We start from the raw sequence: 10,005 nt of genomic DNA, 5'->3' as shown, positions 1-10,005 counted from the left end.
CTAACCATGGAACTCTGTGATGTCACAGCCAAGTATAGGCTATACCCTCGTCTATTGCCTGGACTAACCATGGAACTCTGTGATGTCACAGCCAAGTATAGGCTATACCCTCGTCTCCTGTGGAACTCTGTTGCCTGGACTAACCATGGAACTCTGTGATGTCACAGCCAAGTATAGGCTATACCCTCGTCTATTGCCTGGACTAACCATGGAACTCTGTGATGTCACAGCCAAGTATAGGCTATACCCTCGTCTATTGCCTGGACTAACCATGGAACTCTGTGATGTCACAGCCAAGTATAGGCTACACCCTCGTCTATTGCCTGGACTAACCATGGAACTCTGTGATGTCACAGCCAAGTATAGGCTATACCCTCGTCTATTGCCTGGACTAACCATGGAACTCTGTGATGTCACAGCCAAGTATAGGCTATACCCTCGTCTATTGCCTGGACTAACCATGGAACTCTGTGATGTCACAGCCAAGTATAGGCTATACACCTGGACTAACCGTCTGTGATTGCCTGGACTAACAATGGAACTCTGTGATGTCACAGCCAAGTATAGGCTATACCCTCTATACCCTCGTCTCTATTGCCTGGACTAACCATGGAACTGTGTGATGTCACAGCCAAGTATAGGCTATACCCTCGTCTATTGCCTGGACTAACCATGGAACTCTGTGATGTCACAGCCAAGTATAGGCTATACCCTCGTCTATTGCCTGGACTAACCATGGAACTCTGTGATGTCACAGCCAAGTATAGGCTATACCTGGACTAACCATGGAACTGTGATGTCACAGCCAAGTATAGTCTAGGCTTGCCTGGACTAACCATGGAACTCTGTGATGTCACAGCCAAGTATAGGCTACACCCTCGTCTATTGCCTGGACTAACCATGGAACTCTGTGATGTCACAGCCAAGTATAGGCTATACCCTCGTCTATTGCCTGGACTAACCATGGAACTCTGTGATGTCACAGCCAAGTATAGGCTACACCCTCGTCTATTGCCTGGACTAACCATGGAACTCTGTGATGTCACAGCCAAGTATAGGCTATACCCTCTGGACTAACCATTGCCTGGACTAACAATGGAACTCTGTGACGACACAGCCAAGTATAGGCTATACCCTCGTCTATTGCCTGGACTAACCATGGAACTCTGTGATGTCACAGCCAAGTATAGGCTACACCCTCGTCTATTGCCTGGACTAACCATGGAACTCTGTGATGTCACAGCCAAGTATAGGCTATATCCTCGTCTATTGCCTGGACTAACCATGGAACTCTGTGATGTCACAGCCAAGTATAGGCTACACCCTCGTCTATTGCCTGGACTAACCATGGAACTCTGTGATGTCACAGCCAAGTATAGGCTATATCCTCGTCTATTGCCTGGACTAACCATGGAACTGTGTGACGACACAGCCAAGTATAGGCTACACCCTCGTCTATTGCCTGCACTAACCATGGAACTGTGTGACGACACAGCCAAGTATAGGCTATATCCTCGTCTATTGCCTGGACTAACCATGGAACTGTGTGACGACACAGCCAAGTATAGGCTACACCCTCGTCTATTGCCTGGACTAACCATGGAACTGTGTGACGACACAGCCAAGTACTGCGCCATGCATATGGTTCAAACAATTAAGGCTTGGTCTGCGCTCTGCTTCATAATGATTTAATTAGCCAACATGTTTTTTTTTCTTTTCATATTATCACCTGTTACTAATGATCCTCAGCATCAGAGGAAGCTAATGAAGGTAAATGAAACAATGTAATTGAATGGAATGATGACGTAGGCTGTACCAACCGAAGGGAAGTAACAGTAGATTGGCAGTTGAATATGTGTGGTTATTAGGCCTACTGATGGTCGATACTGTTAGTGGCTAACATTTAACATGATAGAAACAGGAAACAGAGAAAGTCCTGGGTAGCCTATTAATTAAGACATTTGACAGTGCACATCCCTGCGAGTTAAAAGGCTCTACAGTTATAATAATGCATAATGGCACAGCATTTCACATTTCAACTTTACTGCGGGAAAGTTCATAAGTTGATATGTCAGTTTTCTGCCATACTTGATGACTGGTTTCACATTTGTCTCCAGCAATTATAAGGTCAAATATATCTAAAACAAGTGACATTTGTATTTACGATTCCCTTATCCAAACGGATTACTCATTTACCTACCAGTAGCTAGCTATTATCAATAGCTCTTATCAAGTTGTAAATTAGCGCAGCATGAAGAATGGTGTTATTTCTATTGAAAATAATTATGTAGATGCTTTTTCCACTTGGAACCGGTAGGTGATGGAATTTTGAGGGAATAAAGTTCAAGGTCAGAATATAGTGTATCCGTAGACACATCTCTACCACACCTTCATTTATTCCATATCCACCCAAAATGAACAACAGATGACTATCACGCTGTTCTCACGCTTAAGTTCAAGGTCATAATATAGTGCACAAAAAGGGAATTTCATTCCATTTACGAGTTCTTAAACCGGGCTGGAATCTCCAAACATCTACTTATTAGAAACCTACACACCAGTGGCTGATACCGGTCAATTAACAACTGAGCAATACACAAATTTCTCCTACTCTATTCAATACTTTATTTTTTACCAGGTAAGTTGACTGAGAACACGTTCTCATTTACAGCAACGACCTGGGGAATAGTTACAGAGGAGATGAGGGGGGGATGAACGAGCCAAATAGAAGCTAGGGATGATTAGGTGGCCATGACGGTATGAGGGCCAGATTGGGAGTTTAGCTTGGACACCGGGGTTAACACACCTACAATTAGTGCCATGGGATCTTTTAATGACCACAGAGAGTCAGGACACCTGTTTAACGTCCCATCCGAAAGACGGCACCCTACACAAGGCAATGTCCCCAATCACTGCCCTGGGGCAATGGGATATTTATCTTTGACCAGAGGCCCTCCAACACCAATTCCAGCAGCATCTGGTCTCCCATCCAGGACCAACACTGCTTAGCTTCAGAAGAAATACATTATCAGGATTCAGGGTGGAATGCTGCTGGCCCCGTCTCTTGGGCTCGGGGATGAAACAACTGTTGAACATCTGAACTTTGTGGTTGTTTTGTAGGGGAAGCGTGGGATGAGTGTGTGTATGTATCCCACATCTGTTGCTAAGGGGTAATGGTGGTAGGGACAGTATAGGATGAACCAAAATAATAATTTATTGCAATTAAAATTTAAAAATAAAAAATGTTGTAATGCCAGTCCTGGTGAAAGATAACACTCCTTCATATGAAGTGCCTACATTACTACGCATATTATTAATGAATTAAGATATGCAAGACTAAAATAAAATAAAAAGTAGATTTTTTAAATTTAAAATAACTGAAGGGTGTTTGAAATGCTTTTTGTCAGTTAATCTGCTTCTGTTCTGTAAAGGATGGGTCCCAATCCCTCAAAGACCCTTTGATCCAGGTGGACAGGGGTGGTCTGCCAGTCACTGGGATGACAATCCATCCTTGGGATGGGGGGGTTTAGCGGGTGGAATAGTGGAGAACAATTGGAGGTTTTTACCAAGTAGCAGTGCAAATATCAATGTACAGCTATACGGGCACTCAATCATCATGGTACTTTTTAATAATAAGTTTACAAACATATATTATTATAAATAGAATGGAAACTTCTATCTCATTACGGTGAAATAAGTATAGCCGGTTATAATTGTAATGGTTTAGCACACATATGTCAGAGTCAAGGCCCGCGGGCCACATCCGGCCCGCGAGAAGGTTTTTTACGGCCCCTGGGATGATCTTGATTTGTTATTAGAACCGGCCCGCAGACCGCAGCAAGCCGGCAGCCCGCAGATCTTTTACACGCACCAATACTACATTTCCCCCAATGCAACGGTGACGCACCGAGCAGTAGGCTGCTTCATTTCAATATTTATTGGCACAGCAGTTGTCAGCATCACAGTAAAATTAACTTTCAGATACCCATCAAAAATGGCAAAACGGAAGGTGGACACTGAGAACCGGGGGTTTCAAACAAGGTGGGAGTCGGAGTATTTGTTCACGGAGGTAGCTGGAAAACCTGTGTGTCTTCTGTGTGGAGAAAGTGTGGCGGTACTGAAAGAGTATAATCTGAGACGACATTATGAAACGAAACACGCGGACAAAAACAAGAATATGGACATGGAACAAAGGCTACAAAAGGCAGAGGAATTAAAACGAGGCCTCAAATCTCGACAGGCTCTGTTCAAAAAAGCCAAATCACAAGGCCAGGCTGCTGTCAAGGCCAGTTTTATTTTGGCAGAAGAGATCGCTAAATCAGCCCGGCCATTTACGGAGGGGGATTTCATCAAAAACTGCATGATTAAAGTTTGTGACGAAGTTTGCCCAGAAAAAAGGCAACTCTTTTTAAATGTGAGTCTGAGCAGAAACACCATTGCCGAGAGAGTAGACCAGTTGTCCATCAATCTAAAAGAGCAGCTTGTGAAAAAGGGAAAAGATTTCATTGCATATTCCTTGGCTGTGGATGAGAGCACCGACATTTCTGACATTGCCCAGTTGTCAATTTTCATCCGCGGAGTGGACTCCAGCCTAAGCGTGACAGAGGAGTTTTTGGCTTTACGTCCTATGCATGGCACAACTACGGGGCATGATTTGTATGAAGAGGTGTCAAGATGTGTAAATGAGATGGAGCTGCCTTGGGAAAAACTCGTGGGTTTGACAACCGACGGAGCACCTGCGATGTGTGGACACAGGAGCGGACTGGTGGCGAAGATACGGGAAAAGATGCAAGAGGAAAACGCGACAGGTGAGCTGACAGCTTATCATTGTATCATACACCAGGAAGCGTTGTGCGGTAAAGCCTTGAAAATGGAGCATGTAATGAGCATCATCACGCGCACAGTTAACTTTATCAGAGCCAAAGGTTTGAATCACCGCCAGTTCAAGGCATTTCTGACGGAGTTAGAAACGGAGCATGGTGATTTGCCTTATCACACAGAGGTGCGATGGCTAAGCCAGGGAAAGGTGCTTCAAAGATGTTTCGAGCTTCGTGAGGAGATTTGTCTGTTCTTGGACAGCAAAGGGAAAGACACAACACAACTCCGAGACGAAATGTTTCTGTGTGAAATGGCTTTTCTGTGTGACATTACGAGTCATCTGAATGCAATGAACTTGCAGCTGCAGGGTCGGGATCGTGTCATCTCTGATATGTACAGTACAGTGAAGGCATTTAAAACCAAGTTGAGTGGATGATAGAAAATTGCTATTATTGTTTTTTTCTTTGAAGTAAATTTAGCCCACTTTTGCTAAAATAGAAAATATAGGCTACTGATGGTGCCTTGAATACCGGTTTCTTTCATTTAATGTTCATGTTATGGGGATTTTTATATAAAGGAAATTTGTCTTTTGTGTCTGTTGAAAATTAAAGATTACTGACAGAGCCATAAGAAAATATTGCTTTATTTATCTGATCATATTGGAATATATTTGTTAGGTTTTCAGTAGGTTCAATTAGGTTCACTAGACTATATGCGTCATTTAAAAAATTTTCAATGAACATTCGAACAGTCCGGCCCTCGGCTTGTAGCTAAATTTTTTATTTGGCCCTCCGTCCATTTGACTTTGACACCCCTGGTTTAGCAGATCATTTACCTGGCTGAAAGAGAAGAAATATAATATATATTGTTTACAGGAAACTCATTCAACAATGTTTGATGAAGTTGTGGGGGAAAAGGAGGCAAAATATACTGTATATATTTATAAAAACTAAGATTTGGGGGATTGGAAATGATGTAGACAATTACATTGACAGAAGCCACAATCTATCTGCAGTATTAAAACTGATGTACCACCTTAAAAAAATATATAAAATATCCCTAACCCATACACTAACCTTCATGTCAAGTTCTGACCATAGTTCTTTTGTGTTTTCTTTGTTTTAGTGTTGGTCAGGACGTGAGCTGAGTGGGCATTCTATGTTGTGTGTCTAGTTTTACCGTTTCTATGTTTGGCCTGATATGGTTCTCAATCAGAGGCAGGTGTTAGTCATTGTCTCTGATTGGGAACCATATTTAGGTAGCCTGTTTTGTGGGTGGCTGTGTGTGTTTGCACCAAGACAGAACTGGTTCGGTTTTTTTCCACATTTGTTGTTTTTGTAGTGTTCATGTTTATTGTCTTTATTAAACATGATGAACACTAACCACGCCGCGCTTTGGTCCTCTCCTTCATCCACAGAAGAAAGCCGTAGCTCTTAACCCATACACTAACATCGACCCTAACCCATACACTAACCTTGACCCTAACCCATACACTAACCTTGACCCTAACCCATACACTAACCTTGACCCTAACCTATACACTAACCTTGACCCTAACCCATACACTAACCTTGACCCTAACCCATACACTAACCTTGACCCTAACCCATACACTAACCTTGACCCTAACCCATACACTAACCTTGACCCTAACCCATACACTAACCTCGACCCTAACCCATACACTAACCTCGACCCTAACCCATACACTAACCTCGACCCTAACCCATACACTAACCTTGACCCTAACCCATACACTAACCTTGACCCTAACCCATACACTAACCTCGACCCTAACCCATACACTAACCTTGACCCTAACCCATACACTAACCTTGACCCTAACCCATACACTAACCTTGACCCTAACCTATACCCTAACCCATAACCTTGACCCTAACCCATACACTAACCTTGACCCTAACCCATTCACTAACCTTGACCCTAACCCATACACTAACCTTGACCCTAACCCATACACTAACCTTGACCCTAACCCATACACTAACCTTGACCCTACCTAACCCATACACTAACCTTGACCCTACCTAACCCATACACTAACCTTGACCCTAACCCATTCACTAACCTTGACCCTAACCCATACACTAACCTTGACCCTAACCCATACACTAACCTTGACCCTAACCCATACACTAACCTTGACCCTAACCCATTCACTAACCTTGACCCTAACCCATACACTAACCTTGACCCTAACCCATACACTAACCTTGACCCTAACCCATACACTAACCTTGACCCTAACCCATACACTAACCTTGACCCTAACCCATTCACTAACCTTGACCCTAACCCATACACTAACCTTGACCCTAACCCATACACTAACCTTGACCCTAACCCATACACTAACCTTGACCCTAACCCATACACTAACCTTGACCCTACCTAACCCATACACTAACCTTGACCCTAACCCATTCACTAACCTTGACCCTAACCCATACACTAACCTTGACCCTAACCCATACACTAACCTTGACCCTAACCCATACACTAACCTTGACCCTAACCCATTCACTAACCTTGGGGCGGCAGGTAGCCTAGTGGTTAGAGCGTTGGGCCAGTAACCAAAAGCTTGCTAGATCAAATCCCCGAGCTGACAAGGTAAAAATCTGTCGTTCTGCTCCTGAACAGGCAGTTAACCCACTGTTCCTAGGCCGTCATTGTAAATAAGAATTTGTTCTTAACTGACTTGCCTAATTAAATAAAAACCTTAACCCTTAAAAAAAAACAAATCCTCCAAAAATATCACTTACCTTAACCCTTACCCATACACTAACCCTAAAAAATATGTTGATGTGCCCTTGAGCAAGGCACTCAACCCTAATTGCTCCTGTAGATCACTCTGGATGAGAGTGTCTGCTAAGTGACTACAATGTAAATGTAGATAACATACAGTATGTAATCATGTCCTGTTATCTAGCAGAGAAGAGTGGAATCATTACGGTACTCCATTGAAATATGAAATTACGCTCAATGAACATTATTCGAAAGCAATTAATCAAAGATTGTGGGTAAAACCATATGGCATATTCTGTGTTTGGTATTCGAGCTCTTCAACAATTGGCTTCTAGAGTTCAGGATTACAAAGTAAAATTCTTGATTTTCATATTTAATGATGCATGTGGAACATGCTTCATTTCATCAGGAATATATTGTTTTAATTAACCTTGAACAAGAATAACCAGCATCTTCCTGAATTAGTGTTTCTCTGCTTTATCCCTGAAGTTGACAATGTTGTTTATTTGAGCAATTTTACGGTGTGTGTGTGTGTGCATGCTTTTGTACGTGTGTAAATTCAATACCATTTATATCTCCTGGCTCATTAACATATCATAGTAGAAAAGGGAATTGTTTATTCTTAATTAGCAAACCGGGGATGATAAGTCCCAAAGAAAAAGAGTAGCTTCAAACATTGTAAGAACCACATCTTAAGAACAAATCCTATCTCTTGGCATGTTTTTTCAGATGTCTTGTTGTTGTTGTTGTTGTTGTTGAGTATGTTTGTACAACACCACCAACACTGCCATTTGTTACAAACATGAATTCAGTGGTTGAGCCTTTTCTTCCAAATGTCTTAATCCTGCCAAAAAAAACCCAACAACAATGTGCCTGGCTTGTTTCCTCGTACATTTGGGTGATGGAAGCCAGGCAGCATGGAGCTGAAAGCTGACAGTGTTAGCAGAGTCTCTGCTTGCTATTTCAACTTGACCTCAGGGCAATTCGTAGGATTTGGTACGTAAAAATGTGTTTCCCTCCGCGTTACGATCATTCTCTGATTACGATCGACACAACAGGGGCAGTGAGGTTTGGACATTAGGCTGTCTTGTGGCCTTCTATGTTGGTCATTCTGGCTGTCCAGCGATAGCCTGCTGTGCTCTCTGTCTCTCTGAATCTGGCACAGCTACTGTTGGCCTTTGTCACAGTGTGGAGCTTATTTCACTGACAGGGATCCACTGTGTTCTCTTCAACCCTCTTGTATATCTGTGGCCACAGAATGGACAGGGGCTGCATGGCAGTGAAAACACTGCTACATATTATGGTCTGCTGTGTCTGTGTCTGTGTGTGTGTGTGTGTGTGTGTGTGTGTGTGTGTGTGTGTGTGTGTGTGTGTGTGTGTGTGTGTGTGTGTGTGTGTGTGTGTGTGTGTGTGTGTGTGTGTGTGTGTGTGTGTGTGTGTGTGTGTGTGTGTGTGTGTGTGTGTGTGTGTGTGTGTTTCTACATGCATGTCTGCAGTATTCCCATTTAAAGCATTGCAGATGATGTTTTCCAGACACGGTTCTATCGCTCACAATCTAGTTTTCCCCCCATTTCTTTTCTATCTATCTATCACCTATCATATAAAATGACTGAGGCAATGCCATTCAGTTAGATGACGTTTTGTGTATCGGCCAATAGAACATCTTGGGCTATGCAAAATCTTGAACCGTACCATCATGATCCATTGTCCTTTATGTCCTAAAAACTAACCTTAATTCACTGTCAAGAATTACACACTTACAATAGAAATTTGTGGTTCTGTAAGGTACTTGTAGGAGCACTCAAATTAAATTAAGCCCCAAATAGCTTTTTAACTGTTGCCAATGGGCTGTTGCCACATTTAATACTATTAAAGCAATGTTGTCACCCACCAGCCGAGGTCATCTGAGAAGAAGAGTCTGTTTCATTACACGAGCACTTCTACCTTTTAGAGTCACAACCCTTTAATACCACAACTGCTCCGTCAACCAGGCACCCACGCGGACACTTCTAACGGCATGGGACACTTCTTCTAACGGCTTGGGACATTTCTCCTAATGGCTTGGGACATTTCTCCTATCGGCTTGGGACATTTCTCCTATCGGCTTAGTACACTTCTGCTAACGGCTTAGTACACTTCTCCTAACGGCTTGGAACACTTCTGCTAACGGCTTGGAACACTTCTCCTAACGGCTTGGAACACTTCTAACGGCTTAGAACACTTCTCCTAATGGCTTAGAACACTTCTCCTAATGGCTTAGAACACTTCTCCTAATGGCTTAGAACACTTCTCCTAATGGCTTAGAACACTTCTCCTAATGGCTTAGAACACTTCTCCTAATGGCTTAGAACACTTCTCCTAATGGCTTAGAACACTTCTCCTAATGGCTTAGAACACTTCTCCTAATGGCTTAGAACACTT

This window comes from Oncorhynchus gorbuscha, linkage group LG11 (assembly GCF_021184085.1).
Source record: "Oncorhynchus gorbuscha isolate QuinsamMale2020 ecotype Even-year linkage group LG11, OgorEven_v1.0, whole genome shotgun sequence".
In the NCBI taxonomy this organism is placed as follows: domain Eukaryota; kingdom Metazoa; phylum Chordata; class Actinopteri; order Salmoniformes; family Salmonidae; genus Oncorhynchus; species Oncorhynchus gorbuscha.
Note: the sequence above shows the minus strand (reverse complement) of the source record.